Raw genomic sequence first — 19,103 nt, 5'->3', positions numbered from 1 at the left:
GCTTTAATATTCATGGGTTTTCCTGAAATGTACCAAGGTACTGTCACAATAACAGTTTTCCCCCGCTCCCCACCTTTTTCTTTCTTGGATTTTTTTTCTCCCTCTTTTTTCTTTTTCTTTTTTTCTTTCTTTTTTTTTTTTTTTTTCCCTGCCCCCTTTTTATCCCCTTTCATTTTTCCTTCCTGTTTTTCTTTTTCCCTTTTTTCTTTCATTCTATTTCCTCCCCCCCCCCACTTTTTTCTTTCTTTTTTCCTGCCATTTTTCTCATCCTTTTGCCTTTTTTTCTTCCATTCCCCTTCTTTTCCCTTTGCTTTCTTTTTCTTCCTGCTTTTCTCTTTTTCGTTTCTTCCCCCCCTCCCACTTTTTAATTTTTGCCCCTTACATTTCCCCCTTTATTTCCCTTCCACACGCAATCCTCTCTTTCACCCCCTTTCTTTTTTCCCTTTCCGCCGCCTCTGTCTGGCGCTGAGCTGCTGAAGCACCAAAACACGAGGACTCCTCTCCTAGTCCACCTGTCCGCCCGCAGCCGCGGTGCCAGCAGCTGCTCTCAGCATCTCGCACGGCTGAGCCTCACACACCTCCCTCCCTACCGGAGGCCCGGGCAGCAGGGACACGATGGGACGCGGGGTTGTCCGCAGGGGAGTCCCCAGGGATGTCCCCATGGGAGTCCCCAAGGGATCTCCCAGGGCTGTCCCCAGGGCTGTCTCCAGGGGAGACCCCAGGACTGTCCCCAGGACTGTCCCCAGGGCTGTCCCCAGGGGAGACCCCAGGACTGTCCCCAGGGCTGTCCCCAGGACTGTCCCCAGGGGAGACCCCAGGGCTCTCCCCAGGACTGTCCCCAGGGCTGTCCCCAGGGCTGTGGCGGAGCAAGGCAGCGAGGGGGGGGGAGGCGGGGTGGGCGGGGAGCGTTGCCGGGAGACAGAGGCGCGCGGGAGGTGTCGGCGCGAGCGCGCGCCACCTTCCCCCCCTCCCCCCCCCCGCGTCAGCGGGAGGCGGACTGCGCCGCCATTGGCCGACTGGGCGGCGGGCAGCGCCGCGCGCATTGGCCCGAGCGGGGTCACGCGGCGCGGGCGGGGCCCGTGACGCGCGCGGCGGCGGAGGGGGCTCGGCTTGTCAGGTAGGGACGGTCCGCGCGCGCCGCCCGCGCCCCCGCCGGCGCCGCGCCCGCGCAGGGGTCCGGCCGCCCTCTCCCCGTCGGCGCCGCGCCTGCCCCGCCCCGGGACCCCCGGGAACACCGGGAGCGCCGGGACTCCCGGGCGGCACGGGCGCACGGGCGGGCCCCGCGGCGGCTCTACCTGCGGGCGGGGCGGGGCGGGCCCCAGCGCCGCTCGCAGTTCGCTCCGCCGGGGCGGCGGCGGCGGCCGCATCCGGTCGCGTCCCGGTGGCGTGCCGCGGGGAGGTGTCAGAGGCGCCGATCGCCCGGCGGCGGCTCCGCCCCGGCGGGGCAGGGGCAGCGCGGGTGCGCGGATCCCGCCCCCTCCCCGGTCCGCTGCCGAGGTCCGGGCGGGGGGAGGCAGAGGGCGGATTCGGCCCCGTACGTCGGTGCCGGGTGTGTGTGTTCCCTTCCCGTGCTCCGGCCGGGCTGGAAGCGTTGGGAGTTACGGGAGGACGCGCCGGCCACCGCCAGGAGCTTGCGATGTGTGACCGACCATCGCTGCTTCCCAATAAATGCAACAGTCCTGGGGAGTCAGTTTGGGCTTTTGAGTTCTCTTCCTGCTTGGTGCCGCCTGGCAGCCCTGTACAACGCGGCAGCTGCCTGAACTTCTGCATTACTGTTGGAGCCTGCATGGTGGGCCCTTCTTAGTGTCGCTGCCCTGGTGCTTTTCGTGTGCGTTTTAATGCTTTGTGTGTTTGAGATTTTGGTATCTTCACGGGTACTGAATACTCGTATTTAGTGTTCGAGAATGGATTACACAGAAGGGCATTAAACATCCATTTTCACATTGGAGTATGTTTCTGTTTGGTTGAACTTTACATGAGCATACACCCCTGAAGTGGCACATCTTGTGTGAACACCAAGGGTTTTGGAGGATGTTTAAACCAAGCCAGTTCATTTTCTCTTTGCAGGAGGGCATCACTGCTTTTCAAATACATCTAATAACTCTTCCCTGCTTTGAAAGAGACCTCATCAAAGTGGCTTTGGTGCTCTGCTCTATTGTACTGTAAATTCCTTCAAGAAGTTGCAGTGTGAAAAAAAACAGGAATGATGGGTGAAACTTCTTGAACAAAAAGGTTTATTGGGTGTTAAAACAAGTTTATTAAAATAAGTTATTTTTACTTGCTAAATAATACCAAACAATGAGATTGCTTCTACAGTGTATTTTATGTAAGTGCTACTCTTTGAGAGTCTCAAGGAAGTGGAACATAGACACATCTGCTCATAGTCAAAGCAAATTGCAAATGATGGACACATTTTAGATGTAACGCTTATTGTTGGTGAGGCAACAACAGTGTTGTTGTCTCCTCCTGTTATGTTTCCTCTAAATTCCTTGTAATGTGTTGACAGCAATTGTCAGTACAGTTACAAGTTAAAATTATACACATATGGAATGTTAACCCCAGTAAAGTTGGGCTTTGGAGATACTTCTTTGAAGGAGAAGATCAAGTCTTGTATGTACAAGGTCATTTCCTAGCTGAGCAAAAGCTCAGTTATCCATCACATTTCCTGATTTTTTACGACTGTAACTTCATGTCACAACTGAGCCCTTTGTCCTTTGTCAGTTGGTATTTGGATTGCCAGTGTATGAAGTGATTATGTAGAAATAATTCTGACACTTGAAGGAAAGACAGGCCGGAGAAGGTGATGAATGATATAGAAAATAGAATTTTTCAGTTCCTCTGGAGTTGTTTGGTAGAACTTAAAGATTAACTGTCATAAAAAGATGAAAGAATGTATCAGTGTGGGCACAGGATGTCAGGCCAGTTTCGAGATCGAAGAACTTTAGTGATGCAAAGGTGAGGTGGGCCTTTGTTAAGAGAGGAGGAGAAGTGACATTTGCGTTACTACTTAAGAGATGTTTCACTGAGAACATGGAAGTAAGATGTGGCTACAGGAGGTGCACTGCAGTTAGGTAACATGGGATGTATTCATACTTTAAAATGTTCAGAGTTCAGTGTCATTCTTCCTGCCGTGGAGAGCAGAGGTGCTTTGTTGGTACGAAGTTATGTTTAATGCGAGAGTGAGGCAGGCATCTGGTAGCCTGTTCTTTCTCCATGGGAAACCCCCTATCCCTGCCCGGTCTGCCCTCTCCACTTGGCGCCTGTCTTCAGTGTTTCCTGAGCTGGGAAGCAGCGGGGTGAGGGAAGGTGTTTGCCGTGTCAGGCTGAAGGCGGAGAGAGCTGGCAGCAAGACCGGAATTGCTCCATACAAGGAGATGGGCTAGGAGCATGAGGTCATCACTTCTCAGGGAGGAGTTTTTTTTGCAGTGTGTGGGAAGTAGGTCTAGGAAAAGGGATTTTTTTTTTTTTTTTTTTTTTTTTTTTCTGACGGCGAGGAGAAGCAAAGCACTGAGAGAAGAGAAGGAAGCCTAAATGCATTCCAGTAGGAAGTAAACTGCATATATGCTCCTATTCTAAGATAAAACTGCCCACTGAGTCCTGGCCTAATTATACTGTTGATGTATTTGCCTTGTGAAAATGGATTTCAAAAACTTAGTGGAGAGCTTTATTCTACAAAAGCAATTGTCTTGGGATTGTTGAATATTCACCATTTTTTTTTAGGGAGTTAAAGGATTTAAAATTTGGTGCCTGAAAATATGCAGAAAGTTTCTGCAGTTTAACATTTGTGTCATGTAAATGTAGCATTTCTTTGCAAAGGTCTATTTTGGAAACTTTCACAGAATCAGTGAAATTCATACCTTTGTTTCCAGGGTTTGAGAGAATATAGTTACTTCTCATTTTAAGAGCTATGTCTATGGTCTCATAGAGTATATAGGAAGTTTTGATGAGGATTCTTGAAAACCAGCAAGAATCCTTCTAAAATAGGGGTTTTTGTGTGTGTTTGGGATTATAATTTTTTTTCTTGTAGGACAGCTTCATTGGATGGAAGGCTTTGATTGTTGTCAGCTTGTAGCATGAAATCATATTTGTGACCATTACTGTAATTCTTTTCTATTTTCTCCTGGAAGTTTAAATGCAGAATTCAGTTCAGTGTAAGGAGTGTGAAATAACTGGACATTTTTTAATTCCTGTGTGTTTCCCTGATGATGATAAAATCAAATTCCCAATAATTTAGGGCTTAATGCTGTTTTTAATCTGAGAGAGTAAACTGTACCTTGTGACATCATGCTACTTTGGATTTCAGGTTGCTGTTTGGTCTATTGTAATCAGCTTCCTTTGCACTACTGCCTTTTACCCTTGAGAGAAAACGCCAGGTGCTTTAACCACATACAATTTCAGACTTTATTTTTCATATCTGGGTTTCTTACTAACCGGCTTACAAAACTCAGATGTGTGTCATAGAAGTTTGTGGACACATCTCTTTATGTTCATAACTTTACTGCAGTTCAGTAGCTGATTTCTGTCCCCATATACCAGTTTGACAGAATTACTGATCTTTGGAGTGTACTAACTGGCTCCTTAGTGTCTTGTTTATGTTATGGGCTTGCATCTTGAGCAAAAAGGGTGTTTTGTTAGGATTTCTGATGTGGCTGCTCTTAGTTTCTGCTGAGAGGACAGTTACTGCTTGGACCAAATAATCCGTTCAGGTTGTTAGCGGGGTGAATATGGAGTAACAGCACTAATTGCATACTGAGAGCTTTCTATGATGTAGCTCTCTAGTAAGACAAACACATGAAACTGTCAGCTGTTGAAGGGGAAATAGAACAGTCATGTGTATACTGTTTATCCTTTAGGTATGCTGTATATTGCATGCAAAATACTGTAGTCCACTTGCTAGCCTCTCTTATTACTAGCTGGTAAGAAAGTACTTAATGAAGAAGTACTTTACGGTTCTCATGCATTTGTCATTTTTCTGTATGGCATTCAAATCTTGGTCTGAAGACAGAGTTGCAAGCTGTCTTGCAATTGTCATTACTTGATCTTTAGCTCTCACAATGTTTTTTTCATACTGTGATTCTATAAGTGGTTTATTTCAACATGAGGAGCTGAGACATTAAGAAATTAAGCTTAAGCATAAATTTTTAAGACCTAATGAAAAATCAGTTATCTTGCAAGTACTGGCAACCTGGGAAGAGTTTGTCAATTGCTGCATATTACATAAGCACTCTTTGCCAGACGCAGAAGTTAAATCCAGAGTGGTGTTGAAGTGAAAATCATGAGCAATTTTGTTCCCTGAAGTTTCCTGTTTAGTAAATGGGGGACACACAATTATAGCAATGAGCCTGATAAGAGTTGTGAAGATGAGCCCCTCTGACAGAGTGCTGAATCATACTCAGAGCACTCCATCCTGTTGGGCATTTCTGGAGAAAAGTGCTGTGAAAGTAATACACAATCACATAGTGCAAATTCTAAAGATGGTGGAATTTGGGTTTGCATCCTCATTTTGTAAGTCTCTTAATTTCGTACTTGGCTTGTCAGCTTTACTGCTTTTTGCCAGTTCTGTTTATGTGTAACTTTTTGCTTTAGAAAATTTGGAAAATCCTATTCCATACCTTGACAGCATATTGTAGCTTACATTGTCTGTCATCATATTTGTAATGTTTGCTGTATGAATTGAGAGTGGCAGTTATAAGTTGTTTTCTCTCTTAATAGAGAGCTGGAAAAGACACAGATTTAATGGTTATTTAATATGACAGGAATTATTTTATTGAATATTTGGTGCTTTAATACTGAGACAAATAACCTATTAATAATGGCTCAGCTGGTGGAGGTTGTTAGCTCCTACACTCGTAAATCACAAAATTCATCTTTGGTAAACCTGTAAACACGTAGGAGTAACATCATAGGATAAATCTTGAGTATTGGATACTTAAATCTTGTTTTATCTGCTGTTACATTGTATAAATTTGTTAAAATATGATCACAGTAGTGTATTGCTATTGTGTCTGCTCAAGTACAGCTTTTTAGAATTATGTTAAAGCTTCCTTTCCATGTTTCGTGTGTCTTTCAGATAGCATCTGACTTCCTAGTTGTGGCTTCTGCTTTGAAATGTTCTTGAGTGTGAAATAATAATTCACAGCATTTGTACTCTAAGTTTCAGGAAGTACAGATAAGGGGTACAGTCCAGCAAAGTGGTTAAATTCAAATGTGACAGCCTAAACATTGTAAAAATGGTATTTTTAAAACAATCAGCAAAATATGAGAGTTGCAGTGTTAAGAAAAATCATACAACTCTGCAGCAGCTTTTTACCTATTAAAAAATAGAAAACATAGAATCAGAAAAACACTTCCTTCTTTATTTTAGGTAAATTTGTTGTATGTCAGTGCATACATACAAATGCTATGTTTCCTCCCAGCTTTTGTGAAATGTCCGTGATATGGTTGATAAACTGAAGTTCATCAGATAAAAGGAAATGCCTAATTTGCCAAATACAGAAAAAATGTTGGCAGTTGAAGTGTGCGTCTGAAAAATGAAACAGTTCTAAAGGATCTGTAACAAAGGTAGAGGAAAGCTATATAATACCAGTTCTGCCTTTTGGATTAGGTGAATTTGGAGTGCAAAATCTCTCATCAGTGAATGTGTTAAGTAAATTTGAAGCTACTATTTTAATAAATTAATTTGGCATCCAGATAATCTGATTTATCTAAATGATTTTTTTTTCCAGCATGAGTAGGTAATTATATGCCATTCTTACTGAGGTCAGAATCTCAGTTTGAGTCAGTTCTTGTGTTCTTCCATGGTCTCTTAGTTGTCCATGCTGCGTGCCTTCTAGCTCTGGTTCTCTGGAGCAGGGTGGTCCCCTCTGAAAGGAAGGCAACCCACAGCTGATGGGTGTTTTCTCTGGGCTCTGTTTCAGCCCCAGTATGGAAATTCATTGCAGTATATTTGAACCCCTTGCAGAACGGTCTTCAGGAAGTATCCAGTCCCTGTATGCCTTCTGTCCCAAGGCTTCATGTTTCCAGGAAACTTGCAGTGTATACCCTGTGCAAAAATCAGTCCAATGGGCTGTGACATGGTGATTTTTTGTGCTCTAGTATTTCATCACCAAAGTCATCCCATCCAGGCTTGGGGAACCTAAGCGGGGATGTAGAGATTAGCAGTGTGGGTGTGGTCAGTCTGCTTTTGAGGGAGGGAAAGAGCTGCCATTTCCAAAGGTCTGATTAAGCAGACGGTTGTCAACATTTGGCCATTACAATAGCATGACTTGTGTCCCTCTACAGAATTTTTCTCAGATTAAATTGGGATTTCAGGTTTAGAGATGCAGACAAATTCCCTTTAGCTGTCTCAGAGTACAGTAAGGCAAGAATTCTGGGAGAGCTAAATAACCCTTGTCTACAGTAAAACATTATTGTAATCTCTTAACTTGTTTTTGGATGATGCCATGTTATGCCAAGAATATTGTCCTTTTAAATAAAAGATTGGCTGCTTGGTATAATTTCTGGAAAAAATAGTTTTGAGAGGCAGAAGGAAAGACTGGGTATGAAATAATAATCTATTGCAATAAAGTTCACATAGGCTGAATCTTACTTATGCAAATAAATTTCTATGTGAAGGGTCTAAGCATGCTCGTGCACTTCAGGATCACTTGTCCAGACACCTGGAAGATTAAACCGCTACCACTTTTACCTGTTTGTAATTGCTTCCATTAGTTAAAGCTCATACATTTTCAAATTAGAATAAAATCCTTCAGAAGGAGGGTTCTTTATAACTAGGACGGCTAAAGAGACCAAAACAAAACTGACTGAAACTAAGAAAAGAATAGGTAGGTTTCATCATATATTTTGGTATATATTTGTAGAATGTATGTATTAAAATTTGTTATGCACTTAAAGCATGTAAGAAGGTACAAATGCATAGTTCAATCCTCTGCATTTCTGGTGAGAGTAACTGTATACCATTTAACACAGAGTTATCACAGTATCTTTTAGGATACAGAGCATGGGAAAGAACAGTCATTCAGTTCAGGAACAGCAAACAAAGGCTTGGGGCAACACCTTTCACTGAACCACACAATACCTTATATTTCCTGCAGTGCAACAGCCTGGAATGCTGGCAGTTGGGAAGAGACAGAACTCTCTCATGGGCTCGTGGTCCTCATGGCAGATATTTTCTGTACAAAATGCTGTGTAATCAAACTACATTAAATGTGGTACAATATTGCCAAGGAAATAAGTGACCTCGAGAAGATTGAATGAACAGTGAGTTAACTATGTAGAGGGTTTAATGAACCAGAAGGATGTAATTAGTTTAATGAAGGAGGAAAGAAGAAGAAACGTCCTGATTGCTCTTTCAGTTTCTTTCCAAAGAGCAGTAATACTGAGAACTAGATAATGTTTCTTCTGGGGTGACACTGTTGTCATATATTACAGACTAATGGCAGATTTGTTATCTAATGGTTTTGTCTGAAGTGAGACATTCTGGCTGATATTGGGCCATAGGAAGAAGTTAAATGCCTCTAGATGTTTTAAAGTATTTCACATCCTGTGGATTTATCTTTTTCTATGGCTGCTCTCAAATCTTGAGAGCTAAGACTGTGCTACTGGGAGAAGCTTCTAGTAGTATGCTGGATTTCTGAGTTGAAATGTACGATGGCAGTCTTCAGGAGGAGTCTTAGGTGTAGCTTTGTGATGATGAGAGACCTTCAGTAGGAGTTTTCTTCAATCTTTTCCCCCTGATGAAATACCTACATAGGCAGCCTTGGGACTGAGAATTTCTGTGTGGGTTTTATGTGTGTGTTAATTCCGACTTGCCATGTATTAATCTTGAGACAGATGGATATCAAGATGTGAAATGCTACTTTCAGAGGTTTGGGGTGTTTTTATAAGGAAGACCACTTCCTTCAGACTAAAGAACTTGGTATCTAATTGAAATATAAATATCTAAAAGAAATCAGTAAAGAAATAAATTAACGATGCTTACAATAACTCTTTAGTCAAGACATGGTAAAAGGTAATTTTTAATTTCAGTGTTGACTTTTTCCAGAAATTGTTTCTACCTTCACTAGTCATCTAAGGCAAGAAATCTCTTGGAAATGTAATAGTTCAATTTTCTTTAGCTGCTCTCTTTTGCTCAGAAATTCTTTAATACACTATATAATACACACTTTAGGTGAGCTTGAGTCACTGATGTATTTTTTTATTCTGTTTTCAATTTGTGGCAAATTTTTGGACATTTTAACATTATGTATTTCTTTGTAATTCTGGAACAGTTCTTCTCTAGCTGGTAGAATTGGTTAACAGGGCTGGAGATGCACAGTACCTGTCTGTGATGGTCACTTTTAGCAGCCTTATCTTGTTCAATCCATTTTTCTTTTTGAATCTAGTGTGGAGATACATGTTGCAACACTGCAGAATTCGAAGTTCAGTGAAAATCTGTTGGTCAGGAGCTCTCTATTGAGGCCATGCTTTTCTTTGCCTTTTCTTGAGTCCTGGAGCTGAATTTAGGGAAAATGTAACTCTTGGAAAAATAGAGGAGGGAAAGCCTTTTTTTTTTTCTTCTAAACACATGAAAGGTAACAAGAAATTAGGCGTGTTTACCTTTGAAAGTAAAAGAAGGGGGTGTGGCTTATTTTGTCGTTTTTCCAGAGTTAACAAGATAACAAAAGAGTCGTGAAGCATTAGTGACAAGATGTAACTTGTGTCAGCTAGACTAGCTCTTTTCCTCCTAACCTGTATCTGCCTTCACCTTCTCCTTTTTCTGCCCGTTGAGGTTCAGTCTTGCTATTTAGCTGTGACTGTGAAGTAGAAACTTCTACAGGGTGGAAACAAAACTGGTTGAGTAACTGCACCTAAAAAGCACTGCATGGTTCACTACCAAATGTCAGCTCTACCCTTTGCCATTCTTTCACAGAAGGCCTGGGGTGGTAAAGAACATGCTGAGAAGGTTACCAGGCCATGGGAAGGAGCAAACAGCTGAAGGTGTGGTGGAGTATGAGATTGCTGTTTAGAATAGTCGTGGCAAATGGGAGAACAAAGAAGGGATCAGTGAGTATGAAAGCTCACTGGCTGGCTGTAGGCTAGACAGAATGGATGTGTAATGGGGAAAGATGAATTTCTGTGGAAAAAGAACATGAATTTTTGGATAATGAACAAATAAGGATACATTATCAAGTTGTTAGGAAGAGGGTAAGCACTTGGGCAAGGAGCTTGAAAGTAACTTCAAGTAACCTCTATTCTTGTCAGAGTTGGTTCTTCCTGCAGTACCTTGCTGTTTCAGCTTCTGACTTCTTATGTGAGATGGAGACCAGTTGCAGGGTTTTTAGAGAATAGCAATGGTTTAGAAAATGGTTTAAAATGAAAGATTGAAAAAATTAGAATTGTGTCCTGTGATTCTAGGCAGAGAATCAGGGAGCTGGGAGCTGTGTTTTTGGGGTTTTATCTGTTTTGCCCTTTTTTTTTTTTTTTTTTTTTTTTTTTTTTTTTTTTTTTTTTTTCCACTGCTGGTAAGTGTAAATCCTATTCTTTGATGGAGTCATTTGCATTTTTTTTAATAACATCACAGCTGCAGGAACTGCTAAGGAAAAATGTCTTCCTTGAGGTGCAGGGATGGGAGAACGAGAGTGTACTTTTTGAAGATATTTGTACATGACTAAGTAGAATCCATGTAGCTCAGTACTTGCTACTGTCAGATAAGAAGGGACTGTTGACACAAATATAGAGTAATAGTTCCTGTTCTGCTTCTACAGTTTAGAAACATCCTGAGATGGAACTCGTGCTGTTCTACAGATCTGTTTTTTTAAATGAATTTTTATAATAATTTTGTACTTCTTTGTTTCATGGTCTCAGAAATGTCTTTAGGCATTGAATTATCTCATTTAATTATTTACTGGGCAAAGAAGGACATAAGAACAGTTTCTTAAAAATTTCATTTGATGTGCCCAAGTTCTTCTGGAAAACACTTCAGGCATCTGACATACCATATCACTTTGTGCTATATATTTTTTTTTTTGGTGTATTTTGATCTTACACCTGTCATTCTTAACTGCTCTGTGAGCTAAAAATTCTCTTTTCTCTGTGTGTAAGCTGCTCCATGCTATGATCAATATTATTTATGTCTTTTTGGGTCCTTTATGTTTTTCATGAGTTAGAAGAACTTGAACATAGAGGAATGCCACTAATGTATCAGTAGCATGAGAACATATTATGTTTTCCCTTCCCTTCATCAAAAAAATAATCTAATATTCTAGATGGTTTCTAACCTGACTGCTTGAAAGCACTGAATGTTTTAGAAAGTGTATGTTCAGAGGCTGCTAAAACTTATTCTTGTACTGTTATTAAATAACTCCTACCAGTGTATTGTGTTGCATTTATTGACATGTGACTTTGTCTGCTGCTTTCTGTGCTTGCTGCTTAGTGTTCTGAGGTTTTGTGAGTTTTGTAATGATCTGTAGGTTTTGATTAATCATAATAATTTTGTACAAAGCACAGATGCTTCTGTAATGACATAGGCAGGTGAGCATTCTGAAGAGCAGCCCAAGTCCTGGCACATATTATGGTGAGGTGTTTGAGCTCTCTCCCCTGTCAGTCTTTGTCTCTTAAGTATTACCCTGCAAGGTCTTCAGTTCTCTAGTACCTTTCTATCAGACATCATCAGACACTTCTTACTTCCAACACCTTTTCACACAGGATCCTTGATGCTTTCACAGAGCTCTTCATGTTGTGAAACATAATTTTGCTCTGCAAAAGCTGTTGTTTTGTTGTTTGTTAGTTTTATTTTTTGTTGTTGTTGTTTTTGTTTTTTTTTTTCTTTTTTTCCTAGTCTACAGATTCTTAGTCATGGTTTTAACCACCTTGTGCAGTATCAGAGTCAGACTGTGCTGTGCTTCTTCAGATTGCCTTGTCACATCTGAAAAAAGTTTGATTTATTTTCAACTCTCGATTCTTCTTTGCTTGGCTCACCTTAAGCCTAAATTTTTGTGGAATCGGTAATTTGGAGATTTGATAGCTGATGCTTCAATGCTTTGGCTCAATAGCATCTGACTCTGGTGAATTCTTACTATTATTTTGGTATTTTCACTTGCTTCTTGGATGCTTCATTTTTAGAAAATGCCTTATATGTCATAAATCTAAAGAGGATCTTATTAACTTTCTTGGTAGTAATTTCGGAAAAAAAACAGGTCATCTAGGTTTTCTGTGCTGTCTTTATCTTGTTATAAATTTGTCTTTTATATTTTCATTAGCTAGTGGATAATTGCATTGAGGTAGCAAGATGTTTGTAACTATCAGATTCTCCTATGTTTGAGCTCAGAAATAGCAGTGCGAGTTTTTTGAGATTTTATTGTCCTCTGACAGATGGCTGTGCAATTCACTGGGAAGCTTTTATTATGCTTCTGTGTACTAGGTAGTGTGTGCCTATCAATTAGACCCATATTGGACTTGCATTACTAGCTTTAAGTTCTACTAATGACCTGTGTGCAGATGAAAAAGATGCACACAGGTATAAAGTCAGTAGTAACTGGAATTCTAAAGAAAAGTTGCGTTTTCATTTAATTTTTATACTGACAAACAAAATTCTCCACTCTAAAATATGTGACAGAGTAGTTCTTTAAAAAGAAGAAAAAAAAAGGGTATGTTCATTCTTTGTGTTCAGGAAGCAGAAGATAGAACATTTCTGTGTTGTAGTGGCTCCAATCTGTTGTTTCATTTGATAAATGGAACTTTTTTAAGGGCTTCATTTTACCACATCCAATTCTTAACATCTCTTTGAAACTTGAATGTGCCCAGGTGCTGGTGGTGATGTTTGTTCCACTTTCATGAGTCCCATTTGAACGGGGATTTGGACTTGTGTTCCTGTCCAGTGACAGTCTGGTCTTTCCACCCAGTTTGTACTTGTGTTAGAAAGACTGGAGCCAAATTTACTCTGATGTTTTGCTCCTGCTTGTACTTTTTGCTAGTGGAGACTTTCCCTTGGGCTTTGCAACTTTGGAACAAATGATTTTATATCTGTTTTTTAGAAATGTAATGAATTTTATAATGTTTGTAACCTCCTGCATTTTTTTTTTTTTTTCTCCTTTCATATTTGCTTGCATAGCTGCTGTTCCTTTCCAGTGCCTGAATCTTAGCATCACTTAGTCTTGTCTATTTTTGGTCATGGAGAATAGAAGTTTGGTATTTATATTAGGCAGTTCTTTGTTTCTCAGACGTCACTAAGTAACAGGAAGAAATACTAAATAATGTCTGCTGGAATATGAACTAAGAGTGTCCCTTCGTAAGATTTTATAAATGTGTCTGTGATCAGTGCTTTGTTTTAAATAACGGAGATTTGGAAAATAGTTTTGCTTTCTTCACCCCTACACAGTGTCTCTCAGTTTTGCTTTATGTGATTTTTCTATGAGGGCACTGCTAAACTGTTATGGGATATCTCATCTGAAGTTCTAGCTTGAGACTGTGAGTGAATGCTTATCATGGGTCCACATGTAGAGATTATATAGTATATCTTGCACTTAAAAGCTGAGTGCAAATCTTGTTCCTTACCATTTTTAAAATTCAAACTTTTTTTTTCCCCCTAATATAAACCTCAAAACCCTTCTGTATCAGTTTTCTTCACCTGAATTGCAGTACAGAGCTAAAACTTAAAATTTTGGTTCTGCTAATCATCCTAACTTCCTGATCTCTTACTTTTCTAGATATTAGAGTAGTTGGAGGCAGATAGAAATTTATGTGTCTTGAGTGGTTTCTTTCCCTTGTTGCCACTTGTTTTCTTCCACTTTTATGAAAATACCACTACTAACTTGTTTCATATAACAAACTTTGGCCCTCCATGCTTTCATTTTCCTTATTAATGGGTTTCTGTTTTTGTTTTACCAAGGGTAGTTTTTCACCTACAATGCACTTACCATAAGGAATTCCAAGAACTTAAAAAAAATCTTCTATTACACGTGTAGAGGCAAAATTATTTCTTCACTCAAAATTATGTGTATGAAGTGGTGGCTTACTAATACTAGCAGTCATTTGAGAAATCTGCTCTTTTCTTTTAGTTGAACTGTCTTAAAAAAAAGGCAACAAACCAGCTGGCTTCTGGTAATAATCTGAAAATGCAGGACAGCTTACCTAAGTTTGAATTTTGCAATGTATTTGAAAATGCTGAGAATAGTAAAAAGAAGTTTTATATGTTTTTCTTTCACAGAGTCCCCAGAAAAGGAAAAAAAAAAAAGGTGTATTTCAGTAGGTGAAGTAGCTGCTGGCATAGGAAAACTGTACTAAAGGACATTTCTGAAGGAAAACTTTTAAGGTATGTGAGCTAAGTTATGCTTTGCAGAAAAGCCTTCCTGAAAATTAGCTGCCTGCTTTGCTTTGAGTGGACCTGTATTTCAAATCAACTTTGAAATAATCAGGCTAACTTGTATTACCACTTCAGATGATTATTGTTGGCAAAAGCTCTGCAAAAGGATTAGTTTTACTAGTTTATGTTGTATACATCATATCCATGCGTACAAAGATGGTCTTATGGATATGTGATTAGTGTAAACAAATGGTAGGTAGAGCATGTGTTTTGTGTTTTATGGTCTTGTGCATTCCAGGAATAGATACTACACTAACATAAATGTGAATTGTTTGACTGTCTAGTTTTTGTTTAACGTGTGGATGGAGCCCTAAGAATGATTTATTTAATTATTTTAATGGAATATAACTACTGTAAGCCTCACATTGAGAAATTGAGAAGGACTGTCTAACATTTTGATAATCTATTGTAAAAATTCTTTTAGTTCGGTACAGGAGCCTTGATTTTGAGGATTTGTCTCCGGAATCCAAATACTCTTTCTTTTCTGATTTTGACATATTTTTAATGTTTTTAGAAAGTGTTTGCAAAATAAAAGACATTCTGTATTCTCTATGATTTGGAGCCTATGCAGATTTAGGAGCAGTCTAAATTCATACCATATGAAGATTGAGAGAATCCAGATCTGTGATGTGCTTTGCTATTCCAAATTTAACTGGGTCCCAGGTGTGCTTTCTGGGTTTGTAGTTTTTTAGTTGCCTAAACTTGGTTCACTGGTTCTGTGAAACCACAAATTCTAGCTGATGCATGTAGATCCATCATTATTTTAAGATTATCATTCACAACCTTGGATATAATTGATGGCAGTATGTAATAGAAGGTGCCAATTGTTATAAGCGTAGGAGAGCATTTTGTGAAAGTATTGCATTGTACATGCTCTGTTCTCCTTGCTCATTTGATTTCAGTCAGTGTCAGACACAGGACGTTTGGTCTGACACAGCATGGCCACTTTAATGTGTCACAGACAAATTGCAATCTTTAAATTAAATGTACATTGGTTATGGAAACTACTTTCTTCAGAGTTGCTGCTGGAATCCAGGAGGATGACTAACTGGAATACTGGCTTTATTTCCTGAAGGGAATGTTACAATATTGAAGGATTGTGTGACTAGCATTGAAGCTTCTCGCTATTAGGCTGACGAAATTTAGCATTGATTTGTTTAGAATCTGACTGCAACCACTGTGTTGGTGGTTGAGAGAAATTTTAAATTGTCTTTGGTAACTCTGCTTAAATTTAGAACAGTTTGAGATCTGGTTGCTCCTTCACACTATCTTATTAAATGTACATTCTATGTGTACTTCCTGTGAATGTGAATGATTAGTTCATTGTTTTGAGCACAACACTATAAAGAAAGTAAGTCCTACTTTCTTGGAATTGATGGTGAAGCATATTTTACTCCTAAGCTTAACAAATGTTTTTTGACTAATTTACATGTACAGTACTTTTTTTTTAGCCATATGTATCTATGTCTATATGTCTGTATCAATCTTATATTTCAAAATAAACAAAAAATAGCTGAAACTCCTTTGTCTTATTTGGTGGTAGTGATATTTTACTGCTTTTACAAAATGTGCTACAATTCTCTTTGAAACTTCACTGGCATGTCAAATTATGCAACCTTAGTTCACCTGTCAAAAAAGAGATAAACCTCATGGGTGTCTACCAGAAGCAGATGAAATCTGTTCACATTAAGAGTAAAGCAATTCCTGAAGGATTTTTTTCTATATGAATTTAGCATATCATGTTTGTTATTATCACTTCTCCATCTAGCTTGTTTTGAAACATTTGCCATTTCTGGTTTTTCTGTTAAGATAAAATACTCTCCCATGTTTTTTTGAGAATTCCACCCCCCCACCCCCCCCACCCCCCCGAATAGCTCTCACACTGTTTTTTCATCTTTTGAACATCTGAACATCAGAGAAGAAAGTATGTTGGTGTCTCAAACTCTCCTTATCTTATACCAGTTTCACATTAAATCTTTTCTGGTTTCAGATTTTCCTATCTTTGCTGATCTCTCAATTTTGCCAGTAGTCTGATTACAAAATCTGTCTGGAAATCTTCATCTTTCAGTGTCAGTATTTTAATGTATGGTAAAGCCAAAAATGTGGGAATATTATTAGTATTTCATAATATAGTAGCTGTGAACATGGGGAAGCACAGGGAGCATCACACCATGAATAGCAGCCCAGCTAGTTTGCTGTTTGTAAACATCTTCTGGTGCCTTGTTGGAGACACAGGGCTGATCTAAATGCATCACTGTGCCCAGGTGATCGCTGTAGGTTGCTTCTGACTGGAACACTGTTCTATTGGTCTGACCCTGTAAGGCAGCTGTCATCCCATCTGTGATCACTAGCAAGGGAGATACCAATCTTGGAAAAATACCTGTCTGTATTGGTGCCAGATATTGTCTTTTTGAGCACTGTTCTTTCAAAATGGGCTTGTGTTTTTTAAGAGTATTTGAAAATCAGATTGTGTGTTCATGTATTTGGTAAATCTTACAGTTCTGACTTCGAACTAGTGACTGTGTGATCTGTACTGTTTTCAGTTATTTAAAAGTATTAAAAACAATTTAAAAATCAGAAGTGGTTTTAAGTGACAGAATTGGTTTTTAGCTTATCAAAACTTAACTTAAGTGGCTTAGGTCTTGAATACTTCTTCACCACTTCTTTGCCTCCACAATAAAGCACTTGAATTTGGCTGGATGTCTTGATTGTACATTTTCTTAATTTACATGGAAGTCACATGGCAGCTGACTTACCCATCTGGGAAGAACTCAGAACATCAGTTCTGTGTCTCTATGCTTGTTAGTTTTAGCAAATCAGAATTTTACCACTTTTGCAAAACAATTTTTTGGTGTGCTGCTTCTGTCACTGTGAAAAAAATAATTTAAAACAAAGACTGGAGTCCAGTGTGTGTACAATTTTTGCCGATATATACAGGCATCTAATAATAGAATTAGAAAAAATCTGATTCCCGTTTCATGAAGAGCAACTTATCAGGCTGGAATGAGGTAATGTTGGGTCTTTTGTTCTATTGATTTTTGTAATCCTGTGGCTGCTTTGTAAGTCACTCGAAGCAGACTGAAATATGACATGCTGAGAATATTTCCTCCTTCCCTTGCCATACTGCCTCTCAGTGAAAAACAGGCTCGGGTAAAAGCAAGCAAGCCATTACTTTATTCATGACACAAGGCCAAACGTCACTGCGAAATTCAATTCCCATCTCTTCTGAATCTGGATGTAAGAGAACAAGGATACTGTCTTTTCTCATGGGTATTGTGCTGGGAGAATTAGGTAATGTGCTAAAATGGGGTAGGAGAAAAATGAGAAGTCATAAAAGTGGATCTAGATCTAAAGGGCATCAAAAATTCACTAGTGCACCTTTAGCCATGTTAATAAACGGGCTTTAAGATTTTTTTCTTTGGTTCATGTTACTAAAATGTTTGTGTTTCTGAAAGAGTGTTCCTGAATTTTAACTGTGGAGGTAGTCTCATTAATGTTAGTAATAATTACATAGTTCATAAATACAGCAATATAAACTATCTACTGTTGCTGTGTATGACTGAATTCCTAGCCATCAGGAATAATTCTGACTGAAATACACAGCCTCAAATTAAAGAGCTTATGAAAGCTTAAAGGCAGTTACTCATAAAGCCTTGACTTGTCTGTATTGTGTAGATACATAGCAATGTGTCACTTTCTAGTTTTCTTTATTGGATTTTTGTTTTGTTGTTTAGCATGGTTTGTGTTCTAAGAATAAACATGTAGTACATGAGTCTAATTTCAGAGGCTGCTTGAAGTTCTGATTTGCAAAATCTTCAGAACTGTTGTGCAGTAACTGAAGCCTGTAACATATTTATTTTTTCTGAATACCTAACATGCTAAAAATGCTAGGCACTCTGAAAAGTCTGTCTTTAAGCCTTGGACATACTGATACAAGCTGCCACAGTGTTGACATTAGTTTATGTGTCTCAGTTCTAAATGTAAAATAAGAATATTAGTCCTACTTCTCTAAATAGACTGCTAGGAAAATAAATTTATTAATGTTTTTAGAACACTGCTAATTTAAGTGGTAATGTGTAAAGCCTGTGAAGAAATTGGGATTTTTGTGTTAAAAAGAACCAAGACTGCTGTAGTGCAGGAATTAGTGAATAGGCAGTATACAGGCTATGGCTGCACTGCAGTTCATGTAAGTTTATCTTACTTAGTTGAACCTGGTTGGTATAGGAACAGGTAGTTAGTGTGTACACAGAAAAAGGGTTCAGCCCACATTACAAAACCTGTGCAAGTGTGTAGGAATGACTTCTTTGTGTGGTTGCAGCTCTTCCATAATGTAGCTCTGTGTTTATTAGCATCAGATGCAGGTATTTCAGAGCTAACTCTAGAAATGTGTCTTTGACCTTTGGTTCTGCTGCAGTATTTCATAAGGCAGCATATTTTATCTGTTCATGTATCTTATTTTATGTCAATTTGGTACAGAAAGCCTGGACTGTCCTAGGATAAAATGGTTTGAACTAAAGAACTCTGACTCAGAGGACTAGTGTATGGTTGGATGGGAAACCTGCTTTGGGGTATTTTCTGTTTTTTGGGAGGTTCAACCTACAAGTTTAATGGCCTGTTAACACAGGGTTTAGGAGCAAACTAGATTCTAGATAGTTACCAATTTCCCACAGATGCAATGCCTGAGAGCAGGTGTTTTATTTGGATTTTTCTGTGCTCTTAGGACAGTAAAAATGAGAAATGTTTCAGGTCAACAGGAATAGAA

General features: G+C 39.4%; 1 protein-coding gene across 4 annotated transcripts in view; it reads left to right on the top strand.

The window, feature by feature from the left end:
* The first annotated feature begins 1,056 nt into the window (after positions 1-1,056).
* Positions 1,057-19,103, top strand: part of FER (FER tyrosine kinase) — a 164,031-nt gene continuing 145,984 nt past the window's right edge. For 3 of the 4 annotated variants that reach the window (XM_066181840.1, XM_066181843.1, XM_066181844.1), the window contains exons 1-2: positions 1,057-1,117; positions 14,186-14,290. The gene's annotated coding sequence lies outside the window, so the exon portion shown is untranslated. Of the gene's footprint in view, positions 1,118-9,942; positions 9,979-14,185; positions 14,291-19,103 lie in introns of those variants that run through there. The other variant, XM_066181842.1, reaches the window with a different exon arrangement.

This window comes from Chamaea fasciata, unplaced genomic scaffold (genome assembly GCF_029207755.1).
Source record: "Chamaea fasciata isolate MVZ Bird 193981 ecotype frontalis unplaced genomic scaffold, bChaFas1.0.hap1 SCAF_4, whole genome shotgun sequence".
NCBI classification, from domain to species: domain Eukaryota; kingdom Metazoa; phylum Chordata; class Aves; order Passeriformes; family Sylviidae; genus Chamaea; species Chamaea fasciata.
The sequence above is the reverse complement of the archived record's forward strand: the minus strand, read 5'-3'. Positions and strand labels throughout refer to the sequence as shown.